Source organism: Elgaria multicarinata, chromosome 4 (assembly GCF_023053635.1).
Source record: "Elgaria multicarinata webbii isolate HBS135686 ecotype San Diego chromosome 4, rElgMul1.1.pri, whole genome shotgun sequence".
Lineage (NCBI taxonomy): Eukaryota > Metazoa > Chordata > Lepidosauria > Squamata > Anguidae > Elgaria > Elgaria multicarinata.
In genome coordinates, this window is record NC_086174.1 from 121,553,347 (window position 1) to 121,577,883 (window position 24,537).

At 40.8% G+C, this 24,537-nt stretch overlaps 1 protein-coding gene across 2 annotated transcripts in view; it reads right to left on the reverse strand.

Annotated features, from left to right (window-relative positions):
• DLGAP2 (DLG associated protein 2) overlaps positions 1 to 24,537 on the reverse strand; it is a 305,540-nt gene that overhangs the window by 88,970 nt on the left and 192,033 nt on the right. The window lies entirely within an intron of this gene.

A 24,537-nucleotide genomic window follows, 5' to 3' on the forward strand; every position in this document is an offset into this window, starting at 1 on the left:
GTTCACGTGTAATATATATATAATTCTTGCCTTCTCACTAGCCAAAGCAGACACATGCTATGGAAGTTGCAGATTCTGCTAAATTTATTAACTTTTCCTCATGACTTTCTGGGTGAAGTTATGCCTAACAAACAAACAAAAAGCCTTCTAATTAAATGTCTCTTCTATAGAACGCTCTGTTGTTTTTGCCATTGGATGAATTCTTTTGCTCAATGTTATACAAGATCTTGCAGCTGTGAAATTTTGCAAACAAATCAGGGAAAGCAGAGAACGCTTCAGTTTGATTTAGGTATTCAGAGACCTTCTCAAATTTCAGTTTATTAAACTTTTCAAAAGATGAACATCTGAAATGTAAGAGTACTGCTTTTACAGGAGCAGAGACACATTTCAGTAATTATACTTTATATTGGCTTCTTCCCAGCCTTTTGACATGTTTGCTCTAGAAAACATAGTTATTGAACGTTATTACAAGTGCACAATACTAATAAGTAGTAGATTTCAAGGGAAATTGAAGCCAGAGAATGCAGTCCTTGTCCTACAATAGCTTCAATGGATTGACTCTGAAATAGCCTCTGATGGGACACATAGAATTTGATCTAATGGATGGCATCTGCTCCTTGACTACAGTGGAAATGGCAACCTTCACAAATCTAGGATGCCATTCAGATAGGGGATAACTTGCTGAAAATGTAATTTGGACCCTTTACACAAGGCTGAAGTTCACATAGTGACTGAAAACAGAAGTGATGCCTTCAGACCTCTATTCCAGAGCAGAACAAAAATGCAACTTGAGATCTTTGTGAAATACAGGCACTGAGCCCTAAAGTGAAGTTCATTATTCTACTAACAAGTATGTTGTTTATATATAAATATCTATAGATTCCTCCATATCGAATGTACTTTAATACAGAAAAAACGCATTACAGTTGGGAAAACACACATTGTATACACAGGAGATGGATAAAAAGGCAAGTTCTTTGCTTTCCTGTTGCTCCACTTGCTACTCCTTTCAAGGCCACAGCTAGACCTAAGGTTTATCCTGGGATCATCCAGGGTTTTCCCCTGCCTGACCATTGGATCCCCTGTGTGTCACCTAGATGAACAGGTTTGACCCCTGGACGATCCAGGGATAAACCTTAGGTCTAGCTATGGCCCAAGTCCCCAGTGCAGATAGGGACCTGGTGGGATGGTGATGGTTGAAGCAGGGAGGAAAGACTATGGGTACAAGGGCAGCAGCATTGCATCTGTCTGCCCTTGTGATAGGGGAATAGGGTGGGATCTACCCAATAGATCAAGGAAGGATATTTTCCACACTTCCCTTCTACCTTTTGCTGGTCATCACTTGCTGTTACTCCTGCAAGTAGTTCAAGAATATTCAAGGATGAACAACAATCAGTGGGCACTTGGGATCTCTTTGTGCCCTCCAAAGAGACAGCATGCAAGGGGAAGAGTCACTCAGCAGCTACCATTGACACCAGACAGTCCAGTTCCCATGATCATGTAGAGACATGCCCCTTTGCCAGGCCCTTCACCATAGAAGGCAAACAGAGGGGCTATGGGATCTGGGAATTACTGCACCAGCTTAATATAATGAACCCCCTTTTCCCTGCCTCATTGGTCTATTTCTAGTTTGTGTGCTGCTAGGGCCCTCCCTCTGACCCGTAACTAGCCTGCATTACTATCTATTGACTGTCAGGGGACTAGGGATGGAGACTAATTTTGGAAACGGGCAGGCTTTGAAAAGGACCCCATCCACAATTAAGAAATCCATGGGCCATTATGAGCTGAGCCCAATCTTCTACTCCAAATTTCAAAGTGCCAGTGCTTCCATCTGCCAGTTTCTCTCCACCCCCTTTTCCCAAGTCTTATCAAACTTAACAAGTTGTGGGTTGAAGGGGAGAAGGTTGGGTGGGGAAGGTGGGAAAACAGTATTGTATTTATTAGTTACGGTCACAGACCAACCACTAGAAATACAAAATATGAAATTGAAACTAGCAAATACAAATATACATAGAATCATAGATTAGTAGAGTTGGAAGGGGTCTATAAGGCCATCGAGTCCAAACCCCAAATTGCAAATACAAAAATGTACATAAAATATGGAAGTCAAGATCAAAACTAACTTCAGAGAAAGTGTCTATTAGTATCAATTAATGCTAGAGTGGATTATGATGGATTTATTTATTTGATTCCTAATAGAACATTTTACTCTGTACAGCACCATGTACATTGATGGTGCTATATAAATAAATAAATAAATAAATAATAATAATAATAATAATAATAATAATAATAATAATAGGTGCAAAATTTTGCCACTGGTAGAGTCTGAGAGAAGAAGAGAGGAATAAAACTTATTAGATCTGCCTGGGAATGTTAAAACTGGAGCAATTTAATGGGATTAAACGTAGTATAATACAGACAGTATAATAAGTCATGTTCAACTGTTCAATCAGCCATGCCTGATTGGCTGGGGAGGAGAGCAAATAGCAGTCAAGGCTAAACCTCCGGTTCAAATATCTTCTGCGTGGACACTGCATTGCTTCTTTCCTGCTTTAAGTCACCCCACACTAAGTCCCATGTGGGTTCTGGGAAGTGTAGCCTTTAAAAAAAAACCTTCTGGCTAATTGAGGAGGAGGACTAAGAAACTGGAGCTGGAAATTTAGAATTTTTTTTTTCCAAAATTCAGAAAGATTCAACCAATTTCAAATTGTGTGTGTGTGTGTGTGTGTGTGAGAGAGAGAGAGAGAGAGAGAGAGAGAGAGAGAGAGAGAGAGAGAGAGAGAGAGAGGATCATACCCCTCTCCACTGGGGATATCAGCTGCAGGGTCAATCCACATTTAAGTTTCTCTTATTATACTGTTTATATGATAAATAGTCACCATTGCCAAGCAAGAATTACTTCCAGGTGAATAGGCAGGAAGACTTTGCAACTCTTTTTTTTCTTTTTAAGCCATAGTTACTCACTTAGGTTGGTGGGTGGCCTAGTAACCACTCTGGATGTTTGTGTAAGGCGAATTTATTGTAACTGTACTAAGTCTATTCAAAAGATGAGGATTTCTCCCATTTGCAGATTCCTCAACACTCCCCCCGCCCCCCCAGAACCCCCAAACAGCTTTAATGATGCAGCCTCATAAAATAAATAATCGCATAACTTCAATGAAATCATTTTCATCAACAAATCAAACAGCACTCATGTAATAAGCAATCAAATTCAGAATGGTTAATTCCAGTACTTTGTACTGTGGATTTTAAAATGGCTAGCTACAATTGGGGTTATGGGAAACTTTAAAAACAAAAATATATATCACTAAACATCACTGGAATGGTTCTTTTGCTTCTGGGTAAGAGTAGGCCTCTGCAATCTGAAGCAGACAGTGAAGGCCTGTTTAACCTTGGATAGCATCCCAGTGGGGTGGGGGGCGGAAAGGCCTATAATAACTCACTGCTTACCCACTAAGGAAAGAACAAGGCTCCGTCTGCAGCATCCATTTGATTATTCAACTGGGAGAAACATTAAACATTTAGAGCCACTTCCCATTTTTACTCTTATGTTGTGTTTTCCTTAAAACGATTGAAACCAGAAACAATTTTTAAATGATTTTATTATAACAAATGGATTGCCGCCTGCCCTTAAACAGCCTAGTTCTTTCTTGCGCAGGCTCTTTCTCCTAGGCTTGCTGGCTCACACTGGCTGCTGCATGTATTTTGTTTTTGTAGAGCATCCAGAGCAATTTTTGCTCCAGGCCTTTAAAATTAGTGGTTTCCCCAATGATTGTCATCCCATTTGATGGGAAAGTCACTGCTTTCAAAAACGTTTTCAAAGGAGGGAGACAACTTTGGTCTTGTGTGTCTTGGGCCAGATCTACACTAAACAGGATATAACACTTTGAAAGTGGTATATGGAATGTGTCATGGACCCCAACAGTTGTCAATACCTTTAAACCCTGTTATAAAGCAGTAGTGTAGATCCGGCCTTGTTCTTGCACTTCATTTAGTTACAAGGCGGCTGAGGTGTGTGTTTATATACGTAAGTGACTTGTCTTTCACTGTATGTTGATCTCTCTGATGTTCTGCACAGCCTCCCCACTTTCCTGCACTTCAACTAAAACCCCAGTGAAGATGTCATGAGGCAATGCCTCCCATGGGCCTTTTTCAAATCAGGAAGTGTGGGCAGTCGGGGAGACTGTGGAGTGATGGCAAGATCTGCAATAGAAAGTGTGTGTGTGGGGGGGGGAACCATTCAGCACTCTCAAACACCTATGACCAATAAGCTCAAAAACACCAGCAACTCTAAAACACCCTGAAAATGTGACAGAAAACAGGAACTTCTTGCTCCGGGGAAGAAAACTTTCAAGAAAATGGGGGACAGATTTCAATGCAGCAGTCCCTAAAAGGTGGGAATGGTTAGGAAAGGGAGCGGACCAGTTACTTCAGGCAGTGTGCTTTTACTTCTGCACTGCCTTCCTTTGTTATCACTTGACTGACCCATCCCAGCAGGACTCATGTTTGTAATATTCGCCTCTGTTTAGGAACTGTAGGGAGGAGAGGAAGCAGGGGGATGAGAGAGGGATGGGAAAGAAGGGAGTAGATTTGCTAAAGCAGTTTTTAATCTCCACATGAGTCCCTTCAGTTGTCCATTTGTTCACCCATTGGTCATGTTCATGTTGCTCTAGACTACATGTTCTGCTAATCACACATAGTGTAGCTCACAAAAATATCCCTAGGGAGCACCGTCTTTGTATCTGCGGCTGTCAGGCAATAGAGGATACTATACATTATGCCCCATATTGTAAATTTTACAAAATCCCCAGAGATAAACACCTAATGAGGCACCTGGCCCTGACTGCTAATCTCACAGATATGGGTAAAATAATATACCTAATACAAGAGAGAGTACAACCTTGCTAAATCTGGCAAGGTTCGCTGCAAATGCAGCAAGAATCAGGGAAGCTCTAGAGGGTTTGGACGGAACCTGAGAAAGGAGGTTTATAATTTGGTACCCCATAAATTACTCTGGTTATGTATATGTCTTCTGTTCTGCTCTATTATGTATAGCTTGTACTGTAAGATGTAATTGTGAATTTTGGCTAAAACCTATTTTGGTGGCCTCAATAAACTTTGACTTGACATAGGCCATAGCTAGACCTAAGGTTTATCCCTGGATCATCCAGGGGTCAAACCTGTTCATCTAGATGACACACAGGGGATCCAGTGCTCAGGCAGGGGCGAACCCTGGATGATCCCAGGATAAACCTTAGGTCTAGCTGTGGCCATAGTGTAGCTATACACAATAGTTTTCCTTACATTTGTATAAACACACATGGTCCCAGTTAGGATTCCCCCCCAAATTCTACACACACACATCTCATGGTTAAAAAAAGAGGGGGGGAACCTCCAATGGACACCTTTATTTGTTCTAACCTTCTTTGGGGCTTAGGTTTTTAGGAAAAACAGATGGGGAGAGTGACATGGCCCTGATACAAATAGGAACCATGCATGCTTACTCAAGAATAAGGGAAACTATCACGCATACTACGTGTGATTAGCGGAACATTAGTTTGGCCCTCGGGGGTGCTTTTGGATGAGGCTTTTACTATGCAATTGCATGTCCTCATTCACAGAATATTAGGGAAGGTCAAAACAATAACATCTTCAATTTGTAGACCTCTAATACTTTCCCTCTACTTTCCCCATATTTTTTTCTTACGAGGAAAAAACAACAACAACAATAAGGAAAAAAAATGAGATGGAATAGCTGCATGGTAAAAGGGGAACATGCTAGCAAAACCATGTTCACGAAAGCTCAGATACAGAGCATGTGCTTTGCATGCAGACGCTCCCAGGTTCGAACCCCGCCATCTCCTGGGCCAGATCTACATTATTGCTTTAAAGCGCTTTATAGCAGTTTTATAGCGCTTTAAAGCAGTTAAAGCGCTTTATAACTGTTATAAAACGCTTTAAAGCAGTAGTGTAGATCCGGCCCAGGTAGGGCTAGGAAAGACTCCTCCCTGAAAGCATGGAGAGCCATTGCTGCCAGTTAGTGTCGGCAATACTGGGCTAGGTGGACTAGGAATCTGACGCAGCATAAGGCAGCTTCCTATGTAAGCCCTGGGTGGACAGCAGAAAAGGGTAGAGCAGATGGGAGACCATTACCCAAATGAAAATGTGCTCCCTTCTACAACAGTGGCTCCTAATCATAGCTGGCTAGAGGTTAAGAACATAAGAAGTGCCCTGCTAGGCCAGCATTCTCTCTGGTACTGCGGCCTGCCAGATGCCTGTGGAATGCCTCAAGCAGGGTATGAAGTTTCTCCTCAACATCTGGAGATACATGGCCTCTGGACATATTGGTTCCGTTTAGCTGTCATGGCCAGACATATTCTTGATGGTTTTTTCCTAATCCTCATAAAAGCCATATTATAAACTAGGTTTTAATGAGCCCCTGAGGAGGAAGACTTCATTAGCCCCACCTCAAAGGAAGAGTACCACTTTTCTTGCAGCTCAGTGCTGTTTTGCACTAAGAAAATTCCCCCACTTCAGAATTTGACTCTGAATCCTTGTTCTCTCAGTACTAGTCACCTCTTGGCAGTGATGGGAAAAAAAGAGAACAAAGGCCTCACAGATGCAGCTGAAGTCAGAGTTTGCTTCTGAGGGTGGGGGTGAAAGTGATGTCCTTGATCATCACAAGCAACTGGAAACTCACGTGAAGGCAGAGGAGGAAGGTACCGTTTGGAAAACGTGCCTCTGCCACTGTCTCAAAGCTTTACAAGGTTATACAATATATCATGTCAGTGCCTGTCAGCAACTGCTGTATGGAGCATGTGCTTTCTCTCTAAGGGCTAATATTTGGACAAATGAGCAAAACTGTCTTTATTTTGATATAGTTAAGGCAAAGCACCAGTGCAAATTACTTTTTCCTTCTTTTTTTCTTTTTACACAACCACATTTTCTTGTATCTGAAAACCAGTTACTCCAGGCAGCTTCTTCAAACAAAAAGAATATATAAGCAAAGGATTGAAATTCAAATGCAATTATCATGGAAGCCAGTGTGTAAAAATATGTAACTTGGCACCATTTGTTTTATTTGAAAGAAAACTAACATTTATTTTAAAGGAAACTGACCCACCCACCCACGCCCGGTTATGGAACAATCTCCCCACTGAGGCCTGCCTGGCACCAACACTGTCATCTTTTTGGTGCCAGATCAAGGCCTTATCTACACCAATCAGGATATTGCAGTATGAAAGTGGTATGAAAGCGGCATATAAAAGGCAGGAGCCACACTACTGCTTTATAGTGGTATTGAAGTGCACTGACAACTGTTGGGGCCCATTGACACATACCATATACCACTTTCATAGTGCTATATACTGCTTGGTGTGGCTCCTGCCTTTTATATACCGCTTTCATACTGCAATATCCTGCTTGGTGTAGATGAGGCCTAAGACTGCCCTCTACTCTTAAGTAGAATCATAGAATCATAGAATAGTAGAGTTGGAAGAGGCCTATAAGGCCATCGAGTCCAACGTGGCTCAATGCAAAAATCCACCCTAAAGCAAACCTGACAGCTGGTTGTCCAGCTGCCTTTTGAATGCCTCTAGTGTGGGAGAGCCCACAACATCCCTAGGTAACTGGTTCCATTGTCGTACTGCTCTAACCGTCAGGAAGTTTTTCCTGATGTCCAGCCGGAATCTGGTTTCCTGTAACTTGAGCCCATTATTCCGTGTCCTGCACTCTGGAATGATCGAGAAGAGATCCTGGTCCTCCTCTATGTGACAACCTTTGAAGCATATGATGGGCATTTATGTCAGAGGTCTAGTATCTTTTTGATTTTTTAAAATCTATTTACATTGTTTTACATTTTGTATGTTGAAATATTTGATGGGAGTTGTAGTCTAACCCCTTTGGAGGGCACGAGGTTGGGGAAGGGCTGCTCTAAACAAAAAAAGAGAAGTAGGCGGCTCTAAGTTGTTCGTCATCAGTTTTCCACAACCCCACAGTCACCTCTGCATATCCTATTCTCCATCTTGTCCTCATGGTTTATATCTGCTTTGGGAGAATGAGAATTTCACTGGTACTTTCTGCCTTCTTAGGGAGGATGTGGCATTAAAGGCTTGTGAGCCTTAACTCCCAATTTCCCTGCTTTTTGGTGCTTGGTTGAAAACTGTACAGTCTTAACGTTGTTTTGTAAACCGTAGGTTTTTTATTGAATATAGCCATCATGACTAGTAGCCATTGATAGCATTATCTCACCACCACCACCCAGCTTACATTTGCACAACTCAGAGAGCTTCGGCTATTAGGCAGTATAAAAATGTAATAAATAAATAAATAAATACTCTCCCCACAGTCTTAACATTTTAAATTTAATACTATATTTGTTCACAATGAATTTCCTAAGATTTGAGAAGCTGTGCTATGCTATGTTTCTGATCAGATTTTTGGAGTGGCAGGAAATAGTTTTTTGGAAGGGCAGCTGTTATTCATTGGAGTTATTTCTGATTCAAACCAAAGATGTTCAGTATTCAAAATGTCTATTAAATTGTAGGTAATAGTTTTGCTCCCACTTCCCTAAAAAAGAGAAGACTATAATATGTACAATTACCCACACACATGCACAGTACATATTTCTACACAAGGTGGCAAGGCTGTTAATCCACTATATCAACTTTTGGTTTCGTTGCAGAATTGAGATCCGGGCTCTATGCAAAGTGCTGTTCCTTTCCTGCTTTTCTACTAGATAACCTCTAGGTGGCACTGTGCTATAGCATACTAACATAATTTTACAATTACGAAAATATGTTTTTTTCACTTTCACAAATAATACACTATTTCCTCCACTCAACCACCCCCACCCCTGACTGCTCTTAAAAACCAGAAGGGAAATAAGGATTAATTATGTCATCTAAAGAACGCATAAACAACTGTGAGTAAGGAATGACAAGTGTACAGTAAATGCTTTGTGTAGAAAAGTTCAAGGAAAGTTCAAAATATACAAGGATTTGTTTCCAACCCATCAGATTTTAGTTGACTTTCATTACTATTCCATGTGAGATTTCCAAGGTAATTTACCAGCCTAATGATGAATTCATTCAAAGGCTTCCATACTCTTCTCCTTTCTCACATGAGTGGTCAGAATTCCGCAACTTCTCATGTGTTGCCCTTTCCCTGTGGTTTTGCTAATTTCCCCCTCACTACCTTTATATCCTCACTATCCTGCACTCAGTCCCCTTGCAAATGTTTAAAACATGACTGCAAAACTTCAAGTGGCTGATACGTCTCATTTCTTTTTCAGTTACTCAGTCTGCCTTTGGAAAATGTTTGTTATGCAGTACCACAAGTAAGTAAATGATGTTTCCGATGAGCTTTAATCACTGAAAGCATGGTTTGAAAACTGATGTAGTTCAGCTAACAACAGAGAAATAATTTCAACGCTATTGGGGAATTCAAAATTATGTTTCTTTAATTATTAGCATGGATGCCCTAGAACGCAGCTCGTGGCTAGCTGAGAAACCGTGAAAATAACTGGAAATTTTGAGGCCATTCAAAAGAAGTTTGCAGTTTCAATCTGAATGCTAAAACCAAGCTCTCTGTTACTAAATAGAAAACATCCATTGCACAGACTAATTGCACCACCTAGTCATGGACAGCAAACCCATGTGTAATATATTTCCAAAATGACTCTAATCTTGATAACATATGTATTGGACGCCAATATAACCTGGCAAGCTAGTTGTCTATGTTATTTCAAATGCAGCATGCTAATAGAAGAGTTCTTTAATTATATCATGACATTAATTCAAAATTGTAAAAACAAAAACTTCAAGGCATAAAAATCCAAAGTTGTTTTTAAGCATAGTTTTTTATCTCATCTGCAGACACAGCTACACACACTTTTTTGTGGATCTGAAATGAGTTTCTGGCCTTTGTAAAATTCTTCCTTGATTTTATATTCATTACCCAACCAGCCCTTCACAGCCTACCCTGAAAAATAAACTTTATCCATGGGATTCAATATAGATGTTGTGGTATGACTTGGAACATTAACTGCTGCAATTTATATATGACATGCCAATTCATATAGAAACATCATCTCATCAATGAATGGAAATGTACAACTAAGAAGTAATGGTCTCAATGTGCTGCCCTGCAGAATTTCAGAACTTGAAGAAAGGAAGGGGAATATGAACTGGAAGCATCACAAACAAATGCTTTCCTAACAGGATGCCATCTTCTCCCTAGTTACTGGCCAGTGCTCCTGGGTACAGGATGTGGCACAGAATTAAAAGGTGTATGGGTCTGATTTGTCCATAACTCCCATAGGGGATTGCACTAATTAGCTTATGGGTTAATTAGCATGGTATGATTTCTTCTCAAGAAGAGAGAGAGAGGGGGGAGAGAGAGAGAGGGAGGGAGGGAGAGAGAGAAACAAATCTGATACGTGGTACCCATTTTGTAAAAAACAAACAAACATATGAAGTAGTCTTATACTGAATCAGACCACTGTTCTATCTATTCCTTTACTATCTATTCTGTTCTGCCTACTCTGACCGGAGGTGCTTTCAGATGAGGCATTAGCTGGCCTCATTTGCAGAATTTTATGGTGTGGGTGTGTCCACACAACGTCTAATCTGTAGCACTAGGAGCCTTCCATCTGGAGCACCCAGGCAGAAGTTCTCCAAGGTTCTTCCCTATGTTCTGCTACCTGATCCTTTAACTGGAGCTGCTGGTGTTTGAAGCTGGGACTTTCTGCATGGAAAGCATGTTCTCTTATCAGTGAGCTATGACCCTCTTTGTGTATAATGGCTATTTGCTAAGACACAATAAATCTCTCTGTGTGTGAGAGAGACAGAGAGCTATGGCCATCCCCTTTGAATTTCTTGTGAAGAGGTCAGGCAAATAACACATTTGAAAAAATATATTTTACCACACACATGCCTCATGTTAATTCTATTTTCTCAAACACACCTAATATTATTTCCAGCGTGAGCCCTGCCTTCATTCTGGCCTCTCCTCATTTTTGTTGAGGGGACGTTGCAGGCACAATTTGTATGTGCAGAGTCACCTTGTCACTGAAATAAGTGGTGAATCCTCCTGCACGTGGAGAAGTTTCAGATGGGCCTCTGCCCGTACAGTGGCCTCTAGACTGGAGCTAGGTAGGGTGACCATATGAAAAGGAGGACAGGGCTGATGTATCTTTAACAGTTGCATTGAAAAGGGAATTTCAGCAGGTGTCATTTGTATATATGGAAAACCTGGTGAAATTTCCTCTTCATCACAACAGTTAAAGCTGCAGGTGCCCTGCCCTCTTTTAAATCTGGTCAGTCTAGTACAGCTCCTGCACCTTTAACTGTGGTGATGAAGAGGGAATTTCACCAGGTTCTCCATATATACAAATGACACCTGCTGAAATTCCCTTTTCTATGCAACTGTTAAAGATACAGGAGCCCTGTCTTCCTTTTCATATGGTCACCCTAAGCTAGGGATCTTGGAGAAATCTGCAATGGAATCAAATGAGGTCAGATTTCTATGAATCTGACCCACAGATTCTGCAGTGGACTGGCTTTTCCCATATCTTGTAGATTCCATAGATGTGCAGACCAGTTTTTAGTTTTTTTTTTTTTACTTTATGGGATTTTAGGCAAATTTGGTTGTAGAAAAATACATTTAAAAAACTGGCTAAAAATGCACATCTCCCCTTCAGCTAAAGTATAAAAATGCAAACTTTTGGCGGGATTCATGCATTGGGGGTTTTGCACATTACCTCAAGTGTGAATTTGCGCAAATGTGAATTTGGGAAATTTGAAAAATCTGATTCAGTCAATGAGTGGACAATGGAACAAAAGGCACCTGACAATCCGCAAAACACAGATGGAATGGATTTTACAAAATCCATACTTCCCTAATTGGAGCACAAGACTTTCTAAGACTTAGAAATGATGCACAATCTAGTTATACTATAGGCCAGCCTTCCTCAATTGGGCACCAGATGTTCTGCCATCAGCTCTAGCCAGGATGGCTAATGGTCCAGAATGGTGTGAGTTATACTCCAAAACATCTGGAGGGCACAAGGTTGAGGAAGGATGGTAAGGATTAACCAAAAGCCCATAATTTCATATAGAGACGAGTTTGGTTGTCCTCAAATTATTACAAATGAAATGTCTGAGCATTTTATTGATGCAGCGTACCTTTTATTTATGACAATACTAGTCATTTAACAGGCAATTAGTATCTCATGTATAGCATTTCTTGCAGAGTTACATTGCTTACAGACCTTTGCACAAATAACTGCCTAGTCGTCCCCTTTGAGAGTAAAAAAAAATCTACTGTGTGGTCTCCAATCTCAAAAGATCCCCAAACCAACTGGATAGTTTCTTCACAAATATGTGGAAGTCAAGGGATGTAAGAAGCCAACATTTGGAAGAGTTAACTAAGGTGTTCATTTAAAATAAGAACCTTCAAAGAATGTTTTCAAAGATTATGCTGTGGGGTATTAAACGTGAGTATTTTACCAAAACAAGGTACTGGAATTACAATTTTGTTGCTCCTGCAAGGCCTTAAAAATGTAGAACTTCAATGAAAATTGCTGATCTTTTTCATATTTTATGTACATAAAATCTAGATTGAATCCAGATTTAGGCACATGCAACTGGGTTGGCAGAAGCAGACCTTCCTGCCGCCCCTCTCTATAAGGAACCCCCATAAATGGTATGCAGATGATCAGGGAACCCTACAGAATGGGGTAGATTGTGTTACAGGGTGTAGGGCGAATTCCTGAACATTGGGCAGAAGCTCTGCTAACAGAAGGGCCTTCACCTGATCTGGAGGGATCATTCCTTCAACTATTATGTCTCCCCCTATACACCAGAGCCTACTCTATTCTGCAGGGTTCCCAACTATGTAGCCTTTTGAAGGGTGTGTGGAAGTTCACTTCTAGTAGCCTATTTTCATGTGCCTAAATCTGGATCTGACCCACTGACCCTTTGCATACCCCAACAATCAACAAATCCAGCAAAACATCTCATGTGAAGTTTGTGAATTTGTACTGTAAACTATAGGACGTCAGCACATGGAAGGATGTGAAACACTGCCTACTACTTGCAAAGTTAAAAGACATTTGTCTACAAAGCTAACTGCACTACAAAGCTATGGTACATTTAACTACAGAAGAAATATTACCTTTTCAAAGAGGAGGCCCCCAAACTCCATTTTTATATGAAAAATTGGATTCCATAGAATACAACAAAATCTGTGAAAGTAATAATAATACTTAATGCTTAGTGCTTTGGATAGTGACTAACAATTTTCAACACGCTACATGTTAACATTTCATCAACCCATATTTCAACACTGCAAAGGAAGCAGAAAAGCAAACCAGAAGATACTACTGACTTTCCACATCATGGCCTTGTTCGGATGTAATGCTAAACCAGATTTTGCCAACCTGTGTCAGACTATAACTCCCATTATCCCCAGTCAGAATGCCGGCTGGGGACGGTAGGAGTTATAATCCAACACACCTGGAGGGCACCCAGTTGGGAAAAACTGCACTGAGCCATAGTTTAGTGTTAAGTACTTGAGCCACAGCAAATCTCACTTTTAAACTAGAGTTCCTCATTCTGTCCTAACCCCCCAAAAATTGGATTAGTTCAAATTATAGTTAGTTAAAACAAACCTGGAACAAACTGTGGCTTACAATCCTGGTTTGTTTGCTAACAAAGTTCCCTGAGTTCAGACACTATGGGGAATTATGGTTGGTTTAAAACTGGAAGTGAATGCTTCTGATATCATCCTCTGGTGCATACCAAAGGAGAAGAGGGGAGGGAGGCGAGGAGAAGTGTGCACATGTTATGTGGAGTTATAATTTAGCATTATGTCTGAGCCAGCATAGAATGTTAAGTCAAATATTGGACATTCGTTTGATTAACTCAAATCTGGGACATTCAGTGGCAACATTGCACAAGTAATTTTTGTGAACTGCCCAGAGAGCTCCGGCTATTGGGCGGTATAGAAATGTTAAAAAAAAAAAAAAAAGTAACTTGCTTCCAGTATACTTAATTATTCTATGGAAATATTCCTGTTGTCTTAGATTAGCTAAGAACTACTCTGATGACTCTTATGACCTAATAATGGCATTATAGTGTGTGTGTGTGTATGAATGGGAAGCAGTCTGGAGATGCTGGAGATACTCAATTGTTCACATTGTTCCTCTATTCGGGTGACCATATGAAAAGGAGGACAAGACTCCTTTATCTTTAATAGTTGCATAGAAAAAGGAATTTCAGCAGGTGTCATTTGTATATATGGAGAACCTGGTGAAATTCCCTCTTCATCACAACAGTTAAAGCTGCAGGAGCTATACTAGAGTGACCAGATTTAAAAGAGGGCAGGGCACCTGCCGCTTTAACTGAGGTGATGAAGAGGAAATTTCACCAGTTCTCCATATATACAATTGACACCTGCAGAAATTCCCTTTTCAATACAACTGTTAAAGATACAGGAGCCCTGTCCTTTTCATATGGTCACCCTACTTCTATTAAACATCTGTCAGTTTTGCTAGATACAGCTTTGTATCTGATTTTACAGGATGGGAAGTATAAAACCTGCACAATTATAGAGTCCTAGTGTTGAAAGGTTGAGAGTCCTCTTCCTGGGTTATATCAATCCAGCTCCTTTGATTTGTGCAAGCTATATGTATCATGGGCTGCTCTGTCCAACTGCAAAGATGGAAAAGTTCTCTTATTTGGGAGGATCACATGAATATAATTGTTTTGCAGTTCTCTTACATTGCCAAGAAGAACCCTACAATAAAAACATGCAGCCTTACTGATGTCAACTAATTTGAGTTATTTTGGTCATTAATTTCATCATGAATCTCTACAAAACAAGAAAGGAGAGGAAAGGAAAAGGGAAAAGAAAATAGGAAAAGCATGGGTGAGGTGAATTATAACAAACTCCACTAGAACATGTACTTTACTCTCCATATAGGTGTTTACCAAGGAGAATTTCAGCTGCCTTGAAGGACAATGATGATAACAACAGAATCAACTCTAGGTAAGGGATGGATGCAAATATACCACAATGTGCTCTTGATGAAAAGAAATATGATAGCAAGCAGGACAAATCATATGACATAGAAACAATCAATGCAACAAACCAGACAAATACACGAAGCAAGTAAGGCTCGATTCAAATGAGTGTGTTTGAGATTAAATTCTTCACATTGGGACTGTAACACCTAATATTTAGATGAGGAATCTTGTCTAAAGCATCCATATGTGAAAATCATGTCCCACAAAAGACAACCTCATCATGTTAAGAGAAATGGTGTCTGGTGTTGGTGTTTCTCAGATGCAAAATACATGACCAGTGGCAATGTTATCAGTTGCTAGACTGTACATTTCAGACTGCAGGTGGAAGATCTCATAGAAGAATGCTGCCTCCTGTAAACAAAGAAAAGCAAAAGCTTCCTCCAATACAGAACTAGCATGTTTTGTGAAACAGTCAGCTAGTGACTTCTGCTTGAAATGCTAGTTTTATATGCCCAGATAATAGAGTCAGTGTGGTGTAGCGTTTAGAGCATTGGACTGGAAATCGGGAGACCTGGGTTCTAGTCTCCACTCGGCCATGAAGCTCCCTGACCCTGGGTGACTCTAGGCCAATCACTGACTCTCAGCCTAACCTACATCACAGGATTGTTGTGAGGATAAAAGGGAGAGGAAGATAATCATGTATACCACCATGGTTTCCTTGGATGAAAAAGGGCAGGATATAAACAAATAATAAATAAATTATTGCCACAATCCAGCACAATTTTAAATATGTTTAAACCTTCTTTGTTTGTTTGTTGTTTAAAAAAACTTAACTCTGTGTTGGATTGTGGCCAAACAGTAACATTTGTTGTATGACATTTATACTGGAGAATCAGATCTATGCATGCTATAATTCCCCCTGCCCCCCTGGAGGAATCCCATTGCCATTGTCATGTAGGCGAAGTAATGGATAAGCTGACAAGACCATGCAATACTGCAGCAGATTTGTGACCTGCCATGTCTATGCTCACTATCACCAGGAAGCCATGTGGTTTCCTCTGTTTATGCATTACTTGCTCCAGGCAGCTGTGGCTTTGGGATCACTCTGTGGGGATTTTAGCATATACGAACGGGACATTGTGTACATAGAGGAATGAACTAGAAAAGAGTGAACAAAATTCACTTCTGATAACGGGAACTTTTGATTTTTTTTTTATCTATATCAAGGAAGGCAACCTAGAGTTGTATCCAATGTTAGTCCTACTTAGAGTAGACCTATTGAAATGAACGGGACTTCAGTAATGTTGGATACAAACCAGACGTTTTTGACTACAACTCCCATGTTTATTGATGAGTCATCTGGCTGGGGCTGATTTTAGTTCTAGTCTAAAATCTCTGGAGGACACCAGGTTGCCTAAACCTGTTCTATACTTTATGAGTGGCAGCCTATTTTTGTTAGCTCATTATAAGAAGCAGTGACTCTTATTCTGGACAATACAAATTACTGGGCAACGGGAAGATGTTAGTGTACCAAAAAAGTAAATAAAAGCAACACAAGACACTTTGTGGAAAGTGGTATACAATTATAAATTCAAAAAGTGACACTTTAAAAAAAATCCACATTCAACAGCATGTTCAGAGACTCGTAAGAAATTATTAATGGCATGGTACTGATAAACATGACAAGGAAAAGCATGACTGAATACTGGTTCATAAGAAAAGCCATGCTGGTTCATAAGAAGCCCTATCTAGCCCAGCACTCTGTTCCTTCAGGGTTCAAGGAAATGCCCTTTGGCAACCCACGAGCAAGACATGAGTCTAATAGCACCCTTCTACTCATGCCTAATCCCTTTTTAAAGGTGCCCATGGCTTTAAGTGGCACAACAGACCCCTTTCATGAGATTCCCTCTACTTCTCAGGCTCCAACCCACCCACTGAGGATCAAACCAGAGGTGATATTTATGCAGCCAGCCCGTTGTCCTTTAAGCTGGGTTGCTGTTGAGGGGAGTTCTAATCTGCTTGGCAGTTATGAGCTCTTCTTACTGATCTGCTTTAATTGTGTTTTTAATCTTCTTTTTTAATGTGTCATTGTGTTTTATTGGACTACTGCATGTTTTTTTAGCTGCCTTGAATGCCATTTTTGTCAGAAAGGCAGCATATATATAAAATTAAATAAAACAATAAAGAAATACATAAAGAAATATTGCATGAATGCAATTAATGGGCCAGGTTTAAGGTTATTGTACTTGTGTACAAACCCCTAAACAACTTGGGACCAGGATACCCAAGAGAGCACTTCCTCTCCTACCAAGCTGCCTGGTCACTGAGGTCATCCGAGGGGCATGTTCCTGGTGGTTCCACATAGACCCATCCTACGACTGGAATCCACCAGGGGAAGAGCCTTCAACGTGGTAGCTCCCTCCTATGGAATTCCCTGCCTCTGGAGGTCAGGCAGGCGCCAACTTTGTATTCCTTTCGGCGCCTCCTGGACCAAATGTCATTGTTCCAGGAAGCCTTTCCTTAATGACCAGCCACGGTTCACTTTTTGTTTTGCTTCTTTTAAAAATCTATTTTAAGGTCTTTTATTCTTATTTTATTTTATCTTGTACACCGCTCCAAAATTTTGAATGGAGAGAGGTATATAAATATTGTAAATAAATAAATAAATAAATAAATAAATAAATAAATAAATAAATAAATTTATATCTATAAACAGCAGCTCAGGGGATGCCTGAGAACCTCAGGACCTCTTTCTATCCCTGTCACAGGAATGCTCTGACAATTGTGGGGGAAAAGAAGCCATTGCGGCATCTCCCCCCACCCTTGTGCATGCTGTACCTGCATCCATCCTTTGCATAATTACCCACGCTGCAGCACAGGTTGACGTGTCGTTCAAACCCAGCACATGGTACAGCGGAGTGGCTTCATACTCACTCTACAACCTCTAATACAATTCTTGAGTAGTAGGCTTGGTATGAAGCCATCCTTGCTGTACCATGCACTGGGTTCAGACGACACACCAACCCACGCTGCAGCACAGATAATTATGCAAAGTGTGGGCACGTCCATAGCATGCATGGGAGCAGGGGGAGAAGCCACAATGGCTTCTTTTACCCCTGTGATGGTTCAAATCCTGACAAAGTCTGGACAACCTCTCCAAAGCTGCTATTTACATTTCAAGGGAAGCTCTTCTCTCTGGGACACTTCCCTAGAAATGCAGATAGCAGCTTCAGAGACGCTATTTTTCTCAGGACCATGGCAGGGAAAGAAAGAGTGAAATCCCCCCTCCCCCAATTCTGAGGTGGTTCACGCTACGCTGTGGCTGCTATTTTCATAACAAAATTATGAGCATTAATTGCATTCATATAGTTAATGCCACACAAATGTCTACTGGCTTTATGAATAAGAAAAAAAAATCTATAAACAAAGAAGTGTAAATGGACCAAAAAGCACAGCACTTGTGGCATATAGTCAGAGATGCACACAACTGGGTTGTCATCGCCAAGGAGTTCACACCTGTGGCCTTTCTCCCTGCTTCCAGAAAGCCAGAAGGTTGTGTAATTTCATCTCCTTAATAGAAGTTCACCTGGAAATTCTGACATCCTCCTCTCAATAGAGGGAAGAGAACAAATTAATGAAATGTTCACTGTCAAATAAAAAACCTCAGATATTTTTAAATAATTCTTACTAATGTGTGGTTCTTAGTGTCAGAAATTATTCATAAATTTATTCAGACAGGCCTTAGACATTTGTGCAATCTATTTAAAATACCCATAATAAACCTGAAAGCCGACCCTGATAAAATCTCAGAAGGCAGCAGTGAAAAAAAAAACACCGGCAATTAAAGCTGTAATCCAAAACAGCCTTAATGGTGAGTAAGCTCCCTTGAGAACAGCAAAGACTTCTTCTGAGTAAACATGTATTGGACTGCACTGCCCTTCACCAAAACTCTTCATTCAGGGGACATACTTCATTTTAAAAATATATGTTAAGCGGGACCTGAAACAAAATGTTGGGGTGTATCCAGGGGTGTAGTGATCAATTTTGAAGTGCAGGGGCTCATCGTGACAATCCCTGTAGCTACATTCCCAAGGAGAATCCAAGAATTCAGGTAAAGTGGTTGATCCATAGCAACCATCAAGTTCTAGAAGGGTGGCCCATACTACCAAGCCAGCTGGTTACTGGGCTTCCACGGTGTCATCTGATAGGAACTGTGGGAGTATTCTTCTCATTTCACCAGAAAAAAAAGAGATGGTGACCATAGTCTGCCAGCAAGGGCAACCACCACTTTCAGTGACACTCTTGCCACTGCAGACATTTTTTATGGTCGGCAGTCATTTCCTCCCCCCACCCCACTTTCCCAACAGAGTGGTTGCCAGCTGGCATATGGAAGATGGTGGGATGCACAGTTAAATTGCACTGCAGTAAGTGATCTAACCATGGAGGTGGGTGGGTAGCAGAATTACAGGCCAAAGCGTGATTCCACGATTGGGTGGCAGGCCTGCTTGTTGTAGTTCCATCACCTTCCCCTCTCCATGGTTCCCTTACCCACCCCCCTCTGTGCATGTCTGAACAGGCCCTATTTCTATTTCGGTAAACCACAGAGATCTCAAAAGCATGCCCCCCTCTTCTTCCACAGTAGCTCTGTTTTGTCTTCATTGCGGTCAGCACTCATCAGCTGAGTTGGCTAATAGAAGGACTGACCACAGTGCCCAAAGGTTCCAGTCATCATTCTTAGATCTATGCAGGTGTAGACATATCACAAAACAGATTTTCTCTAATCTATGGCTCCATGTACACTTCAAGGCGCACACAGAGCTTGAGCATATGAGTCTTTGACAAATTGTTGAATCAAAACAATTGAACCAGCTGGAACATTTTCTACACAAATTCCAGAGAAATGAATGGAATCACTCAATGGAGCACTTCAACTAGCCTAGTGGGGCAGTTTTTGTGGTTTGTGCCCATTAATGGTGTCCTTTGAATGCTGTTTGACTGGATACTGCAGGATTCAAGGGTTACTGCAAGCTGATTTGGATTGGATCCCAGAACCTTTGCGTTCAAAAAAATCTTCTTTTCATACTCTGCAAAATCAGATGAAATCAGATTGACAAAATCTGTTGCAAAAGTGTATTGTTGCAGTTAACACATTCCTATTCTGAAGATGAATAAACAAAAGTTAAGATGGGTAATTATAATGATTTCACATTAAAATCCTTTCAAAAGTATAATACTTGACTGTCAGGAAAATGACAGCAGAGGGTGTATCATTAATAGCCATATATATCTAGTCTTGTAGATGTTCTTTTGAGGGGGGGAAAATCCATGTATCGAGGTTGTTCCCTTTGTTAAAACAGTGTCCCTTTATGATACACCTGATCAAAACAAAACTATTACTGTCCTGATATTATAATGGAGGAATGACATTACATAAAATTATTTAAAATCTGCACGATAAACTATGTAATTTAAGGGTGTCAAGACTAAAGGGGCTTGTGTTGTAAAACAAAACAAAACAATGTAATGTTTCAGCTGATCGATATAATCCAGATAGTGTGTTGGCCAGATTCTTCTACAGGTAGGTTTTCTTCTTCAGTTCTACATTCACAGCAGCCGATACATGGTTCTTTACATGTTGCTTTCAATAAGACATAGAGGGATGCTCCAATGAACAAGGAATGAAAAAGGTCCACCTCATAATCCATCTGTAGAGATGTTAATGGACTTGCTGGTTTGTGGCCTAAGTGCTGAAGAACAGAATGAAACAACACATGGTCCCCCTGCCTCTTAAAAAAATAACTTTCAAATCCAAATGTGTAAAACCTATGATGTCTCAAATAAATTGCTAGAAGCTGCCAAGGTAATTTACTTCCTCAATTATTAATTAAGATATTTTAGCTCTGCGTTCACTAATTAGAAATCAAAACACGCCACACAAATATAGAAGTGGATCTTTAGCGCAAAGGGAAATGTTGTGGCTAGAAATAATTCTTCAATACACTTTAAAAGGATTTGAGGAATACGGAGACAATATATTAGTGGGCCATTTTCTTGCCACACAAACCTAAAAACAATAGCTACAAAAGAAGCGAACAACAGATTGAAATTCTGCAAGGAATTGTGGAAATTCCCAAACTTGCCTCATTGAGCAGCAAACCCTGAAACCGAGTTCGACTGTGTTCACTTTAATGTGAGTAGAACAACCTCGCAGGATTGAAGAACCTGCATTGTCAGGGTCCTCGAGCTCATAGAGTGCTCTACTCATGTTCATGCTGCTCAGTGCAGAAAGGTTGGGGATGGAGGTGCAGCAATTACTGTGCACGGAGATGGAGGAGGAGGGGCAGCGTGCACAACCCTGCCGCCCTGCACACTTTGAACCAATACAGGAGAATACCTATATTAGGCTAGTGTCTTATTTAGGGCCAAATTACATGTGATCACATAGTTTGAGTTGGTGTCGAAGGAGTCCCACCTTTATTTAGTGTGTGTGTGTGTGTGTGTGTGTGTGTGTGTGTGTGTGTGTGTGTTAGAATGTAGGGGGGAAGCAGTTGGGAGGGAAGATTTAACCCCCTACTAATGCACAACAGTCCTGATCCAGAAAGGAAATTTTTGAGCCAGGTACCTGGTTTCTCTGAGAAATTGTCCCCCTTTACACCAGTGGCCTCAAACTCCTTAGTGTAGGGGTGGGCCAATTATGTCTCGCCAGGAGTTTTAGAGCTTTGATAATCTCACCTAGGGGACTGATGGGAGTTTTAGGTCAAAACGTCTGGAGGGTTCTCCACCTGTGCTCAACACCACAGGCAATGCACAAGGCAAGAGTTTGGGGACATAAGAATCTGCCTCATACTGACCTTCTGCGTGAAAGCATGTGCTTTATCACACTGAGCTAAGGCCCCTTCCTGTTTCCTGAAGGGGCCTATATTCTAGTTGCGTTTCAGTTTATTGAACTCTATGCTCCACGACAGAGGGCTACCCTTGTAAGGCTCTTCATGATTCATGAAGGGGCTGGGCCTGAAGAGACAGTCTAGCCCAAGTTGCTCAGACCTTATTGGAGTAGGTTGTATGCCTGGAGAGATCCAAGGTTCTGCTTCTTGCTTTTTATACTGTATTTTGTATTTTGTGTTTTTAACCTGTTGGTTGTTTTATTATGGGTTTATTTTTTGTGAACCACCCAGAGAGCTTCGGCTATTGGGAGGTATAAAAATGTAATAAATAAATAAACAAACAAACAAACACATTCAACTAACTCAGGTGTGTTATCCTCTCATGGACAAGACGCCTACACAGTACAGAACTTAACCTATCCTCATAACAAGCATACAAGCTGTATTTTGTCCAGTGGCTTTAATTCAGAATTCCGTGTCATACACATGGAGTTCTCAGATGTTTAACTGTGGGAAAGGAAAGCATCTCTTCTGCTCCCAGAGCTGCTATGTGGATCATAGTCTATGGGTATAAGAAATGCTCAGGACCAACGTCATTGTGCAGTTGCTGAGGGTCCACACCCCAGTAGGGGCCCTAGAATAAGAGCCCTTGGAGTCGTTCTTCCTCTTCACTATTGCAACCTGTTTGTTCATCTGTCTCTTGCTCTAGTCCAGGCAATGGTGGTGAAGAGAAGGGGGAGCAGTAGATGGCACTGCCTACTTCCTCACTGGATCTCTGCTTGTCAAGCAAGCGAGTGGTACCAACGATGAGAAAGTGGTTGAAGAGCAATAGCAGCTGCTGACTATGGGGATGAGAAGGGAGGCTCATTGAGGGACAGGGTCCATTGAGGGTGTCTTCACCAAGGGTCCTCAAAGACCTGGAGCCAGCACTGGACCGAAATGAACAAAAGGTTTAGAATGCTGAAGTGTTTTCCATTTTGCTATTCACTAGCGTAAACAATATGTACTGGAGAAAGGTATGAAATAGTACTCTGGAGAATAAAGTGGGTGTGAAAGCTTTTGTAACCTCCTTTAAAGAAATCCAATACAATCTCTGCTTTCTTAACTAATAAGCTATTTTAAGGAATCAATACTGGAACAAAAGTTCATCTCCCTTGATAGGTATTTCCCCTGGTAGCTGTTCTTGGTTCAGAAGGAAATTCATGGACTATTCTATCAGCTGGTTTCTGTGAAAATGAAAATACTCCCAGTTAGTATCTTTGAGCTCCCTGATTTCATAATTGTGGCCACCTGGAAGAGTTGGCTTATGTCAACTCAACACACAGTTGCAACATCCAATGGTGTTCTTATTGTTTGTTGTCAACAAAACACCGATAAGTGTCTGGGCTTGAATTTACTGATTTGCCTACAAAATAATCCTACAAGTTCCCCCCTCCCCCCAAATTAGGATGCTGTAATACTGATCCACCCAATACAACATATTCACACAAAAGCTTGCTTATTGTTTTACATATTTTACACTAATTAAAAAGAATGAAAGAGTTTTGTACCTGATTATATATCCCTATAGATGATGTTCTTTCTCTCACCCCCACCCATTGCTCCACTCCACTGTCTGTAATAGAATTAGTACTTTATATATTTAAAAAGTATATACGTGAAATTTGTATGTGTAAGCCACCTCAGTGTTAGAAAAATGAAAATTGGTAGGGAGAGCTTGCTGGAATAGAAAAGAGCAAGGGGAATGCATGTGTTGTTTTAATTTGCACTGTAAACTGCCCTAGGATAGGTGCATTAAATATATGAATTAATGTGCAGGTTTCATCAGCAAGAGACTTAGTAGTAGAAATTCAATCAATCGTTCACAGAATTTTTACAGAAACAGGAACATCTTTATACTGGCTGACAATCATGGGGGAGTGGATTGCCTGGAACCTACAATAAGTGAATATACTCCTGTTGGAAAGTACATGAAGTTGAAAGAGATATATGTATGTATACCATATATCAGTGTGAGAAATATCCAGCCAAGTTTAATCACCTTTATATTCCATTGGTTACAGTTAAAAAGTTAAAGATATGCTCAACTCTCGCCCATAAAAAGAAACTAGAGGCCTGCAACCAAAGGTTCAGCCAGATATTTCAAATCAATATGCAGTTTCCCACCTCTGCAAGCATGACCTACACATCTCACAATATGCAATTCCTCTGCCTGTTCCCTCTCCCACTTTTCCTTCGCCTCTTAGATGCCTGCCTGTGGCCTTCTCTTCCCTCTTCCAATCTTCATTTACCTCAGCCTCTGCTTGTTTGGCTCCTCTTTTCCTAGAACATTAAGCATCAGCCCAGCCCATCCAATAGCAAGCAGAAAGAGTCCTTAGACTCTGTGACAGACAGACAAACAACTGAGGCCATCCCTGCCAGGTTTGTTTTTATCTCTTTCATCACATTATCACACTACAGCAACCCTAATACATTACCCTAATGACTAAAAATGCCGAACTTTGCCTCAATTGGCCCAGTGTGTCCTTCCAGATGTTGTTCTGACCACAATGTGCAACATTTAACTGTACTATCATCAGTAGCATAGAAAAGACCATTGACTTTCTATATTTGCCACTCCT